This window comes from Erinaceus europaeus, chromosome 3 (genome assembly GCF_950295315.1).
Source record: "Erinaceus europaeus chromosome 3, mEriEur2.1, whole genome shotgun sequence".
Classification (NCBI taxonomy): domain Eukaryota; kingdom Metazoa; phylum Chordata; class Mammalia; order Eulipotyphla; family Erinaceidae; genus Erinaceus; species Erinaceus europaeus.
Window position 1 is genome coordinate 154,909,443 of NC_080164.1, and position 14,916 is coordinate 154,924,358.

At 41.6% G+C, this 14,916-nt stretch overlaps 1 protein-coding gene across 1 annotated transcript in view; it reads left to right on the forward strand.

Annotated features, from left to right (window-relative positions):
- Positions 1 to 14,916, forward strand: part of SMIM14 (small integral membrane protein 14) — a 56,843-nt gene that overhangs the window by 19,983 nt on the left and 21,944 nt on the right. The window lies entirely within an intron of this gene.

Here is a 14,916-nt window from a genome sequence, read left to right on the forward strand (position 1 = left end):
AGGTGGGGAGCCGGGAGTTTGAACTGGGATCCTTACACTGGTCCTTGTGCTTTGCACCACCTGTGCTTAACCTGCTGTGCTACCGCCTGACTCTCATGTCTTTGATGTAGTCTAGACTAGAGAAGTTTTTGGCTATTATGGCCTGAAGAATGCTTTCTTCCTCTCCTTCTCTTTCTTCCTCTTGTAAGGCAATAATGTGTATATTGTTTCTTTTGAAGTCATCCCATAGGACTCTGTTGTTGTTTTCAGCATCTCTTAATCTCTTTGAGATCTCTTACTTCTTTTTAGTTGTCTCTAATTCATCCTCAATCTTGCTAATTCTGTCTTCAGCCTCATTGATTCTATTCTCTCTGCCCTCTACTGTTTTCTGGAGTTCATGTATTTTGTTTCCCTGTTCTGATACTGTTTTAGCTTGTTCAGCTAGTTGTGTTCTTCGCTCAGTGATTTCAGCTTTCAGCTCTCTAATAACCTTGAGATAATTAGTGTTTTCTTCTAGAGTCTCATTTGTTGTTCTTATATTTCTGATTACAATTCTTTCAAGCTCTTTACTCACTCCTGTGATTATTTCCTTTGCTAGTGTTTGGATGTTGAGTTTGTTATTTTGTGCTTCACCCTTTGGGGGCTTTTAGCTGGACTTTTGTCCTGGTTTGTTTCTCCAATATTTCTTTTTGTTGGTTTAACCATTTTACATATTCTGTTATGAGTTCACTCTCAGTATTTTTCAAATTACTGATCACTGTTTCCTGGATTGACTTGTGTCTAAATAAGGTAATTAAAGGGTTCACAGTGGTGAAAGTTAACAGTTGTTTCAATAGTATTTTAATCCCTGAGTTGGAGCTCAGTGGTTTAAAAGCCTCTTTTGTGCTTTTTCTTCTCTGTAGGATATGGGAGCCTGAGGGCTTTTAAACTATAATTAGGCTTCTTAGCTTAATCACTGACTTCTGTTTTTCTTTTTAAGTTAACATTTATTAAACAGTTCAGGGTTGGTGGGGGAAATAGCATAATGGTTATGCAAACCAACTCTCATGCCTGAGGCTCCCAGGTTTAACCCCCAACACCACCATAAACCAGTGCTGAGCAGTATTCTAATAAAAAAAAAGAAGAGAAATAAGTAACAGTTCAGAATACAAAAAAGTGGAACATTCCTTACTTCTCTGTCTCTTAGCTACTTAGCCCCTTTCCAGAGGCAAAAGGAGTGAAAGGGATCATAGCACTGAAGCTCCCTTTACCTCAGTGGGGCTGAGTTCAAATCTGGGTTGAGCACATGGCAAAGCAGCACACTATTCAAGTGAGCTATTTTGCTAACTTGATTTTAAATATAAAAATCATTAGATTCTGGACCATTTACAAACAGCTGTAGATGTTGGAGTAAATTAATGTGTTGGAGTTTTGGCATCAGCTGTAACTTTGAACAGTCTCTTATTTCCATGTGCATATAAATGTTTATCTGTGTTTTCAAATTAACACACCAGTTTGTTAAATATTTAATTGGTTCACAAAGTAAAATGTAGTATAGAAAACAATAAAAAGGGGGCTGGGCGGTAACACAGCAGGTTAAGTGGACATGGCACAAAGCACAAGGACCGGTATAAGGATCTCAGCTGGAGCCCCCAGCTCCCCACCTGCAGGGGGGTCACTTTGTAAGCAGTGAAGCAGGTCTGCAGGTGTCTTTTCTTTCCTCTCTGTCTTCCCCATCTCTTCTCTATTTCTCTCTGTCCTATCTAACAACAACACCTGTAACAATAACAACCACAACAATGGCAACAAAATGGGGAAAATAGCCTCCAGGAACAGTGGATTTGTAGTGCAGGCACTGAGCCCCAGTGATAACCCAGCAGGCAAAGAAAAAAAAAGAAAACAGTAAAAAAAAAAAAAAGTTATCTGGGAGATACCATATGGTTATGTATTAAGACTTTCATGTTCATGGTCCAGGAGGTGGCACAGTAATAAAGCTTTGGACTCTCAAGCATGAGGTCCCAAGTTCGATCCCTGGCATCATGTGTGCCAGAGTGATGTCTGGTTCTCTCTCTCCTCCTATCTTTTTCATAAATAAATAAAATCTTTCAAAAAAAAAAAAAGTCTTTCATGTTGAAGGCACCAAAGATCCCAGGTTCAGTCCCCTGCATCACCATAAGCCAGAACTGACACACACAAAAAAGTCATCTGATCATCTTTACTACCACCACCACCATTATTTTATTTGTGCACCAGGCATTGAGTCCAGGACCACATGCATGCGAAATATGTTCTTTACTACAGAGCTATATCCCTGGCCTTACGGTTATTTTAATGGAGAGTAATTTTTCCCTGGGCTTAAATTATGGGCATTTATCCTTAAGTTCTAAATGCCATCTCCCCACTCTACCCTCTCTTTCTAATCACAAGGCTTTCACATTGAGTTTACTAGATTTTGAAATAATTTCTTTTGAGGGATAATGGGTTTCTTAGCAATACTGTTCTTTTTATTATTATCTTTATTTATATTGGAGACAGCCAGAAATCCAGAGGGAAAGGGGTGATATCAAGGGAGAGAGACAGAGACAAGCACTGCTCCATCACTCTAAAGAGCTTTCCCCTACAGGTGGGGACCGGGGACTTGTACCCAGTTTTTTGCATATTGTAACGTGTGCTTAACCAGGTATGTCACCACCTGGCTCCAGAAATAAGCTTTATTGAAGAAGAGAGAAAAACAGATGAGCAAGAGTAAGGCAGTTTAAATATGGGTACGTATTTTTATAATTCATTGTTGTGAAAGTAGAAAGTTTCTTCCCTCCCCTAAGTCCTCATTGATGTGGGAGGCATCTTTCCACATTACTGTGACCTGGAGGTGGCGAGGTGGCACAGTGGATAGAGCACTGTACTTTCAAGCATGAGGTTTTGAATTTGTTCCCTGACACTGAAAATACCAAATGACACTTTGATTTTTCTTATCCTGCCCCCATTAATAAATCAATATATTTTTTTAAAGTTTATTTTTCTGTCAAATTGGTAGAGCATAGGACTTGCATGTGTGAGGCCCCAATTTTAGTCTCTGGTTGCACATGCCTGTGGCTGAGCTGTGTTCTGGCCTCTCTCTCAAAAAGAAATTGTCAGTTACCCCCCACCCCCGTCCTAGGTGTGAATACTTTATGAACATGTAGTTGTATAGCGTAACTCTCAAAAATATTGTAGTGAAACTATACTATTTATTTTTTCTATTATTATTATTATTTTGCCTCCAGGGTTATAGCTGGGGCTCAGTCCACTGCTCTTGGAGGCCATTTTTCCCATTTTGTTGTCCTTGTTGTTGTTGTTATTGTTGCCATTACTGTTGTTGTTGGGTAGGACAGAAGAGAAATCGATAGATGGGAAGAGAGGGGGAGAGAAAGATAAACACCTGCAGACCTGCTTCACTGCCTGTGAAATGACCCCCCCCGTAGGTGGGGAGCAAGGGGCTTGAACTGGGATCCTTGTGCAGGCCCTTGGGCTTTGTGCCATGTGTACTTAACCAGCTGCACTACCACCCAGCCCCCTAATAGCTATTATTAAAAAAAAGTTTTTATTATCTTTATTTATTGGATAGAGACAGCCAGAAATCGATAGGGAAGGGGGGACAGAGAGGAAGAGAGACACCTACAGCACTGCTTCATTGCTCGTGAAGTTTTCCCCTGCAGGTGGGGACCGGGGACTCGAACCTGGGTCCTTGTGCACTGTAACATGTGTGCTCAACCAGGTGCGCCACCACCCAGCCCCTAATAGTTATTTTTTAAGACTTACATATTTTATGACAGTACCAGAGCTTCCTTCTGTTTTATGTACTGTCAGGGTTTAAGTCAGGACATGATGTTTAAGAGTCTGGTGCTTTGGGCTAGGGAAACAAGATGATTATGCAGACTGATTTCAAGCCTGAGGCTAAGAGCTTCTAGTACCACAAACCAGCACCACTATAAACCACAGTTGAACAGTGCTCTGGTTAAAAACAGTCCAGTGCTTTATCCACTGCACCACCTCCTGGGCCACCACTTTGTCTAAAGTTTAAAGTATATAGTGACTTTGGTGCTTAAACTCACCTAGCCTGAGCTGGAGTGTTGAAGGTTCTAATGAGGGGATAGGCGGTGGCACACCTGGTTAAGCACTCACATTACAGTGCACAAGGACCCAGATTCAAGCCCCTGGTCCCTAAGTGCAGGGAGGGAAGTTATAGGCAGGTTTCTCTCTCCCTCTCTGTGTCCCTCTTCCCTCTCAATTTATCTCTGTATCCAGTAAATAAATAAGTAAAATATTAAAAAAAAAAAGGTTCTAATAACTGATTGGTTAACAGCTCTGGAAAATTCCTCAACCTATGTAGGAACAGGTTGATTCAACAGTTTTTCTGAACTCTACCAGGAAAGTTTATTAATTGTAGAGGAAGGAGGGACTAACATAGATCTGAGGAATTATATTGGTCTCCTAACACAGAGTACATCATTTCACTGCTTTTCTGTGCTAAGAGTTGTTTAGAAATGGGTGACCTTCATTGTCGGTGCCAGCCGACGAGTCGAACCGAAACCTGGAGAGGGCATGAGGATAAAGAAAAGACAGACATACAAAAGATGGGATCGGGAGGGGCCAACAGTCCAATGATTGAGAGCACCAGTTTATTTTCTCACAGTCCTTTTATAACACACACAGCAAGAAGCTTAATCATGCCGGCTCTGCACAAGGTTTCTCAAAACATAATCCAGGTGCATAAGCAAAGTACAGTTTCTCAAAACATAAGCAAGATACACTTGGGACAGTAGTTCATGTAGACAATTTAATTTTTTCAGGGAGTCTGCAAAATGTTCATCTTACTTTCAGTTCCTTTTGATGTATATCTTCAATTCTTTTTGATCCAATTAGGAGAAAAATGTGAGGAGCTTTGCAGAAAGGCTGCTTTGCAGGCCTTTTGCTCACAAGCCCAGGGGCATTGCCTTACAAGGGACCTGCAGCTCCCGACACTTCATGACACATTAAAATATCACCTGTGGAAACTAAAAAAATACCTCAAGTCAGATTGCCATCATAAATACTAATTATAATGGGAACAAACTATTCTGTTTAATTTTGTTTAATTCTGTTTAACAGACTGTTTAATTTTTCTTTTTTAAAAAAAATATTTATTCCCTTTTGTTGACCTTGTTTTTTTATTATTGCTGTTATTGATGATGTTGTTGATAGGACAGAGAGAAATGGAGAGAGGAGGGGTTTCGGGGTGTCTCTCTCCTTCTCTGGCGGGGTGGCCTCCAGGGGAAAGGTAACGGGCTGGTTCTTTCTCGCTCACGACAGGGGTGACACGAAGTAAAAGACACCAGGGGACTCTTAGCGTGCCTAGAATCTGAGTCCTAGAATCCCAGAATCCTAGAGTCCGTTTATTATCAAAGTGGACATGAGTTAAATAGAAAAGCAATGAAGTTAATTATTGTTGAAATATGACAGAAATTACAGGTTTCTTAACAGTCAGCATGCCCCTAAGGTAGGGGGTTGGTATGACAGGAATTGATGAGATACAAGACAGTTATTCTCCATGACACAAGCAACTTAATTATCTAAAGGTATTTGAGAGAGGCACAGGGGTTAAACCCGTAGGGTGAGACAGAGAGAAGATGGATATCAAAAGGCCATATAGTTTGGAATTTCTCTTGTCTGGGGTCTGAGGTGTGTGATGAAGTGTGTGATAAGGTGTGTTCTTCTGTGATCAGAAGGTGACTTTGAATAAGTGAATCTGCGGCCATGTGGCCTGTGGTTGATGGAGGGAAGTACTGGGGTATCTGTGGGCCTGAGAGTCAAGAAGGGAAGAACCAAGTCTGAGTTTCCCCCCTTATGCTCACCTCGGTTGAGAGAGACTTATCAAGAGGTTATCTTCTCAGACCTCCATCCAAAGATAGGGGTGGTTCTCCCTAAGCTCTATCAGGCTTACACATGTTACCAACAGAGGGGAAAATGGGGAGAGAGACACTTGTGAAGCAACTCCCCTACAGGTGGGAAGCCAGGGGTTGGAACTGGGATTCTTGCTCCTGTCCTTGTGCTTTGCGCCACTACACTTAACCCTCTGCGCTACCGCCCAACTCCCTTTTAATTTTTCTTTTGAGAGAGACAGAGAATGAAAGAGATCACAGCACCAAAACATCCTTTGATGTGAGGAGGGCCAGGCTTGAAACTGAGTTGCACAGATAGCAAAGCAGCACAGTATTCAAGTGAGCTATTTTGCCAGCCCAAAAGTATTATTTGTAAATGCAACTTGGAAAAATTAAATATGCAGAAATGAATAATACAAGAAATTGTCAGTGCCTGTCAGCAACCTCAACAATTATCTTCCAGTAAGCACCTTATGGCCATTTTTTTTTTAAGGGGGTGGTTACTGCTGGGACTTGGTGCTGCCATGAATCTACTACTCCTGGGGGCCTTTCCCCCATTTTATTGGATAGGACAGAATTTGAGAGGGGAGGGGGAGATAGAGAGCAGGAGTGAAAGACAGACATCTGCAGACCTGCTTCACCGCTTGTGGAGCTACCCCACTGCAGGTAGGGAACCGGAGACTCAAACCAGGATCCTTGTGCAGTCCTTGTGCTTAACCCGGTGTGCCACCACCTGGCCCCCAAAGGTTTTTTGTTTGTTTGTTTGCTTGTTTATGAGAGGGGTGTACCTCTGGTTTTTGGTGAGGCTGGGGTTTGAACCTGAAGCTCTGCTGCCTCAGGCATGAAGGCCTTTGTGCAGAGTCACTGCACTAGGTAAGCAGTCTTCATGGCCATGTTTAAAATTTCATCTGCCTGGTTTACTTCCTTCTGTGGATTATTTTGAATATTTGTTATACTGTTTTGAATATACTGTTCCTTCTTTCTTTCTTTCTTTCTTTCTTTCTTTCTTTCTTCCTTCCTTCCTTCCTTCCTTCCTTCCTTCCTTCCTTCCTTCCTTCCTTCCTTCCTTCCTTCCTTCCTTCCTTCCTTCCTTCCTTCCTTCCTTCCTTCCTTCTTTCTTTCTTTCTTTCTTTCTTTCTTTCTTTCTTTCTTTCTTTCTTTCTTTCTCTTTTTCCTCCAGGGCTTGGTGCCTGCACTACGAATCCACTGCTCCCATTTTGTTGCCCTTGTTACCCTTGTTGTTGTTGTCATTGTTGTTGCTGGATAGGACAGATAGAAATCGAGAGGGAGAGAGAAAGATTGACACCTGCAGACCTGCTTCACCACCTGTGAAGAGACCCCTCCTACAGGTGGGGAGCTGGGGGCTCAAACCAGGATCCTTATGTTGGTCCTTGACCGTGTGCTTAACCCACTCCCTGCACTAGCGCTGGACCCCCAACTGTTCCTATTCTCATAACTTACACCTAAAGCTAGTTGTCTTCAAGTTCAAGCCCATGACTTTGGTATTACTTAGTCTTTTCCTCACATTAGGTATATATTGAAAAGGTGAACAACTCTTTTGAAACATGAAAGGCAAAAGCATTGTTTTAAATTACTTTCTTTTTTTTTTAAGATTTATTTATTTATTCCCTTTTTGTTGCCCTTGTTTTTTATTGTTGTAGTTATTATTGTTATTGGATAGGACAGAGAGAAATGAAGAAAGGAGGGAAGACGGGGGGAGAGAAAGATACCTGCAACCTGCTTCACCACCTGTGAAGCGACTCCCCTGCAGCTGGGGAGCTGGGGGCTCGAACTGGGATCCTTCCACTGGTCCTTATACTTTGCGCCACGTACGCTTAACCAGCTGCTCTACCGCCTGGCTCCCTTTAAATTACTTTCTATCAAAGATATGTTTGAGTCTGATATTGTAGAATTTTTATTCCAGTAACACAGTTCTTTCCCAGAATAACTTCTGATTGCCTCTGCAGACTAGAGATTTAAATGTGGAGTGGGATTGAGTTTTTGCTCTAGTACATTTAAGACTTAACTCTAAAGTTCCAACCAAAGGAAATTTTTTAAAAATTTAAATTGTATTTATTTTGCCAGAAGGTCTAGTGCTGAGACTCTGCCTGCTTGACTCTACTGCTCCCTGTGACTGTCTCACCTTAACCCTCTCCTTGTCTGTCTTTCTGTGTATCTTTCTGTCCCCCAACTGCCTTTCTTCAAGGGGGGGGGGGAAGGAAGAGGGGATGGGAGGGATGGGAAGAGATTGACCAGCCTGCCATAGTGCTCCACTACTTGTGAAGCTGCCTTCCACTAGGTGGGGACTGGGAGCTTGAACCCAGTTCTTCACATGTGGTGCCTTGTGCACTCTCCCGAGTCACATCCCACCCCCAAAAGAGATTTTTTTCCCCCTCAGATCACTGAGCAGCTCTGGTTTATGGTGGTGCAGCTCTGGCTTTTGAACCTGGGAAAGTTTGCATAACCATTATACTATTTACCCCTGCCCAAGAACTTTTTTTTTTTTTAATTGCCACCAGGATTATTGCTGGGGCTCAGTGTTTGCATGATGAATATACTGCTCCCAGCAGCTGTTTTTTTTTTCTTTGTTGTTTTTGTCTTACTGCTTTTTGTTTTTGATAGAGATGGAGAAAGTGAGAGGGAATGGGGGGAGAGGGAGAGGGAGAGAGAAGCAGAGGAAGAGACCGGCAGCACTGTTTCACTGCTTATGAAGCTTCTTCCATGCAGGAGAGTATCTTGGGCTTGAACTCAGGTCCTTCTGCATGATAATGTATGTGTTTTACCAGGTGTACTGCCATCCAGTCCTCCAAAGAGGACACACACACACACATACAATATTTAAGAAATATAAACTATTTAATTGAAAACAGAAAAGTAGTTAAAACAGTTCAAGGGGGTCGGGCACTAGTGCAGTGGGTTTAGTGAACATGGCATGAAGCACAAGGACTGATGTAAGGATCCCGGTTCGAGCCCTCCGCTCCCCACCTGCAGGGGCATTGCTTCACAGGCAGTGAAGCAAGTCTGCAGGTGTCTGTCTTTCTCTCTCCCCCTCTGTCTTCCCCTCCTTTCTCCATTTCTCTCTGTCCTATCCAAGCACAATGACAACAATAACAGCAATAATAATAACCACAACAATGTTAAGCAACAAGGGCAACAAAAGGGAAAAAAACTGGCCTCTGGGAGCAGTGGATTCGTGGTGTAGGCACAGAGTCCCAGAAATAACCCTGGAGGCAAAATAAAGTTAAAAAAAAGTTCAAGTTTATATGAAGATAGTTTCACAGAAGCATAGTGTTATTGAGAAATGCCCTATTAGTAAATACACCTCATTTTACTTGAGGCTAGAATTGCAGTGTACTTTAAGAACCTAGTTGGTTTACATGTTCCTGGCATATATAGATATAAAGAAAGTAAACTTCAAGAATCCAGTAAATATTTATTCACTGAATGCTGTACTTAGGCAGTGAGGGAGATGTTTGGAGACAGTGTGATGTAACTAAGGTTCTTGCCCTCAAGAAGCTGTTTTTTAGGGGGTGGGGAGTTGTGACAAAATATAATTTTGTTAATGATTTAAAGGCTTAACAATAGCCTTGTCTTACGGTTTTTAGTAACTAAAAATATGTATTTAATGGTTTATTTGATCTGTTACATGAGGCAGAGAGGAGAGAAGTGAGAACTCCTTCCCGGTATAAGCGGTTGCAGGAGATCAAGCCAGGACTCTCAGGCATGCAAGTCCATGCTCAACCAGTTGAGCTATTCCCCTAACCAATAAAAACTTACTATTTGGTGTATTGCACCAAAGTAAAAGACCCGGGGGGGGGTGGTTGTGGAGAGTACAGGTCCTGGAAAAGAATGACAAAGGACCTAGTGGGGGTTGTGGAAAACTGAGAAATGTTATGCATGTACAAACTTGTATTTTCTGTTGACTGTAAAACATTAATCCCCCAGTTAATAAATTAAAAATTACTTATTGCACACACAGCTAAACTTTTATTCTTTCAGTAAAAATAAAAACTTACTTTCACATAAACCTATAAAAGACATTCACATAAAGAAGTCAGCGTGAGTTTATCAAAAATTGAAACAGAGCCGGAAGTTCAAATAAATGAACGATAATACACAAATTACTGAATATTCTTCTGGAGTTACAGTGTAGGAAAAAAGCTAAAGTTTTGGCCAGGGAGGTAGAGTGGTGGCAAAACATAGGACTTAAGTGCAGAATGTCCTGAGTGTCCTGAATCAATATATTATTGATTCCTGGCACAGCATATGTCAGAGTAGTAAACTGGTTCTCTTCTCTCTGACTAATAACAGTATATTAATATGTATAATTTAGGGGCGGAGGGTAGATAGCATAATGGTTATGCAAACAGACTCATGCCTGAGGCACCAAAGTCCCAGGTTCAATCCCTTGTACCACCATAAGCCAGAGCTGAACAGTGCTCTGGTTAAAAAACAAAAATTAAAAAAATTAAAAAATATATGTATAATTTTATTTTATTTATTTATTTTTTTACCAGCACACTGCTCATCTCTGGCTTATAGTGGTTTTGGGGATTGAACCTGGGTCTTTGGAGCCCCAGGCATGAGTCTCTCTGCCTATCTGGTATGCTGTCTACCCCCACTCCAATATCTTTAATAAAGCAGTGCTAACTACTAATGAATTTCAGAATGCATAGGCTGAATTTACTTGTCCTGGTGTCAGTTATTGATCATGTTCTTTTGTCTTAGGTAGACTGTAGTTTGCATTTTATGTTGAGAAAAAGGCTCAAAGCAAAGTTTCGCTTAAATATATCTTATTACTAAATCTTCACAAATTTGTTATGAGACTAATTATTTCCATAATATTAAAAGACTTTTTCTCTAAATGTATTTGAAATTTATAAATCTTAAATCTTTTACAGCAATTTCTGTTTCATTTATTGTGAAAACTTAGTTTTAATCTTTTTTTTTTTTAAAGAATTTATTCATGAGATAGAACCAGACATCACTCTGGTACATGTGTTTCTGGGGATCGAACTCAGGACCTCATGGTTGAGAATCCAATGTTTTATCCACTGCGCCATCTCCCAGACCACTAGTTTTAATCATTTTGGGGCCAGGTGGTGGCGCACCTGGTTAAGCGCTCACATTACATTGCATGAGAACCCGGGTTCAAGCCCCTGACCCCCACCTGTAGGGAGGAAGTGAAGCAAGTATCTCTCTGTCTCTTTATGTCTCTCTCTCCCCTACCCTTCTCAGTCTCTCTCTGTCTCTATCCAATAATACATAAATAATAAAAATAAATGTTAAAAAATCATATATTTTGCAGGAGGTAGTTGTACAATGACAGACACAAGTCTTTATCACAACTCAGTGTGCTAGTGCTCTTTTAGTATATCTGTGTTCAGAAACTACAGGACTGAGGGAGTCGGGCTGTAGCGCAGCGGGTTAAGCGCAGGTGGCTCAAAGCACAAGGACCGGCATAAGGATCCCGGTTCGAACCCCGGCTCCCCACCTGCAGGGGAGTCCCTTCACAGGCGGTGAAGCAGGTCTGCAGGTGTCTTTCTCTCCCCCTGTCTTCCCCTCCTCTCTCCGTTTCTCTCTGTCCTATCCAACAATGACGACAACAATAATAACTACAACAATAAAACAACAAGGACAACAAAAGGGAATAAATAAATAAAATAAAATATAAAAAAAAAAAAGAAACTACAGGACTGAATAGCTATTAGGTGTTGTTGTAGTCTAATTTTGTTCTTAAAAGTCTTAGTAAGCTCTTGCTCCCTCTGTTCCTTTATTCCTCCTTGGAGTGCGTCTACGGTTTCCTAAATTATTCTTAAAAAAAATCTTAGTAGAGAGAGTCGGGTGGTAGCACAGTGGATTAAGCACAGGAGGTGCAAAGTACAAGGACTGACGTAAGGATCCCTGTTCGAGCCCCCAGCTCTCCACCTGCAGGGGAGTCCCTTCACAGGCGGTGAAGCAGGTCTGCACGTGTCTATCTTTCTCTCCCCCTCCCTGTCTCCCCTCCTCTCTCCATTTCTCTCTGTCCTAACCAACAATGATGACATCAGTAACAACAACTCCAACAATAAAACAACAAGGGCAACAAAAGGGAATAAATAAATGTTTTTTAAAAAATCTTGGGAGTCAGGTGGTAGCGCAGAGGGTTAAGTGCCGGTGGTGCAAAGCACAAGGACTGGAGTAAGGATCCTGGTTTGAGCCCCTGGCTTCCCACCTGCAGAGAAGTCACTTCACAAGCAATGAAGCAGGTCTGCAGGTATCTTTCTCTCCAACCTCTCTGCCTTCCCCTCATCTCTCCATCCCTCTGTTCTATCCAACAACGATGAAAACAATAATAACTACAACAATAAAACAACAAGGGTAACAAAAGGGAATAAATTAAAAAAAAAAATCTAAGTAGATGTGACCTGGGAGGTGTGCAGTGTGTAAAGTGCTGGACTTACATACGTACATTTGATCCTTAGCATCACGTAAGCCAGAATGATGTTTGGATCCTTGCTCTCTCCCATCTATTTGTGTGTTTTAATTTTTTAAGTCTTTATTTCATTAGCTAATTATGTTTTTAATCAGAGCACTGCTCAGCTGTGGTTTATAGTGGTGATAGCGACTGAACCTGGGATCTTGAAGCCGCAGGCATGGAAGTGTTTTGCATAACCATTATGTTATATTTGTTAGTGGAACTTGATTATGTCCATACCAGTACAGTCTGGGTACCTTTTTCTTTTTATGGGAAATTAGACAATTCAGAGTATAGTTGTTATGCAAAAAAGACTTACTCTATTCCCCACACCACCATAAGCCAGAATTGAGCAGTATTCTAATTTAAAAAAAATAGACAATTAAAAAACAGGTTTCTGAAAGAACTCCCTCCCCCTGCCAAAGATGAACTTTATACTACAGGAAAGGGTAAGATTTTATCTGCTTTTAGGTATATGTATATATTCTTCTGATATCTCATCTTATCACTTTTTTTTTTTTTTTAACTGTTACCAGGGTTATTACTGGGGCTTGGTGTCTGCAGGAAAAATCTACCAACCCAAGTGACCATTTTTCCTTTTTTGCTTTTTTTTCTTTTTTTAAGTTTCCCATTTTTTATTAGATAGGACAGGGAGAAAGACACCTCAAGTCCTTCACTGCTCATGAGGCATCACCTCTGCAGGTGGGGAGTCGGGGCTGTGTGAGCTCAGCTGGGTCTGTGTGGGTACTGTGTGAGCTCAGCTGGGTGTGCCACCACCTGGACCCTGGCTTATCACAATTTTAGAATTATATACAGAGTACTCTGGTGCTGTGGCACCTCTATTTTTTAAAAAATATTTATTCATGAGAAAGGAGAGAGAGAAAAGAATCAGACGTCACTCTGGTACATGTGCTGCCGGGGTTGAACTTGGGACCTTATGGTTGAGAATCTAGTGCTTTATCCACTGTGCCACCTCCTGGACCATGTGCTGTGGTATTTCTCCCTCTCTGTCTCTATCTGCAGTAAAATAAACAATGGAATAATTTTTAGGATATCATGGAATTATATAACCAATGCATGATAGATCTTGGAACATTTTTTTCACTTCCAAAAGCAGGCCAATACCAATTTGCAATCATACCCCCCCTTTTTTTTTTATAAGTAAATAAATAAATATATATTTTTAAAGGCCATCATTAAGTGAGCCAGCCTCTTGCCTTCAAGGGCTTTCTTTTTTTTTTTTTAAATTTATTTCTTTATTGGGGAATTAATGTTTTACATTCAGCAGTAAATGCAATAGTTTGTACATGCATAACGTTCCCCAGTTTCCCATTTAACAGTACAACCCCCTCTAGGTCATCCATCGTCCTTCGTGGCATGCCCCTTTTCTTCCACAAGTCCTGACACTCTTCCCCCACCTATCCCAGGTGCTGTTCACTTCTGGTTTGCAGTGGTGATAATGGTCATGGGGACAGGAGATTAAACTTGGGACCGTGGACTCTCGGCATGAAAGTCTTCATGGGACCTGGCGAGTTGATTGCACACATTCAAATGTGCAAAGGTTAAAGCCCCCAGTCCCTACCGGTAGGGAGAAAGCTTCAGGAATGGTGAAGCAGTGCTGCAGGTGTCTCTTTCTCCTTTCTCTGCCTCCCCTTCCCTCATCCCTCCCTTCTCAATTACTCTCTGTCCTATCAAATAAATTAGCAAAAAAGAGTCTTTTCTCATGATCATTATGCTGTCTCCCACTACCTGAGTGATTTTTTTTTTTATATATCATTCAACTGTCAACACCATCTAGCTCTAAAACAAACTCCTCAAATAGAAACAATTCCATGTGGTGGCCCAGGAGATGGCGCAGTAGAAGGGACACAGAACTCGCAAGCATGAGATCCTGAGTTCAATCCCTGGTAGCACATGTACTAGAGTAAGAGTAATGTCTGGTTCTTTCTCTCTGCCATCTTCTTCATGAGTAAATAAGATATCAAAAGAAACTACTCTTTCCTTTTTTTTTTTATTTTAGTGTATTTATTTATGAAATGGAAATACTGACAAGACCATAGAGTAAGAGTGGTACAGTTCCCACCACCAGAGCTCTGTATCCCCTCCCCTCCCCTGATAGCTTTCCTGTTCTTTATCCCTCTGGGAGCATGGACCCAGGGTCATTGTGGGGTGCAGAAGGTGGAAGGTCTGGCTTCTGTAATTGCTTCCCCGCTGAACATGGACATTGATGGGTCAATCCATACTCCCAGTCTGTTTCTCTCCTTAGTGAGGCGGGGCTCTGAGGAAGCGGGGCTCCAGGACACATTGGTGGGGTCATCTGTCCAGGGAAGTCCGGTTGGCATCATTGGTAGCATCTGGAACCTTGTGGCCTCATCTGAACTTCCCAGTTTTGAAGTAGCCTCCTTGCAGAGCTCAGGCATGTGTTGACTCCGCCCCCAAGAAACTACTCTTGAAGCAGTAATTTCCCACTCTCCTTCCCCCAACAACCATGCTTCTACATCCCATCTCTGAATTGCCTATTCTAGGTATTTCTGTGTGTGCATATATGTACGTGTGTATATAGTTTAATTTGTCCAAACACCTTTTTAATTGGGTGACACTTCT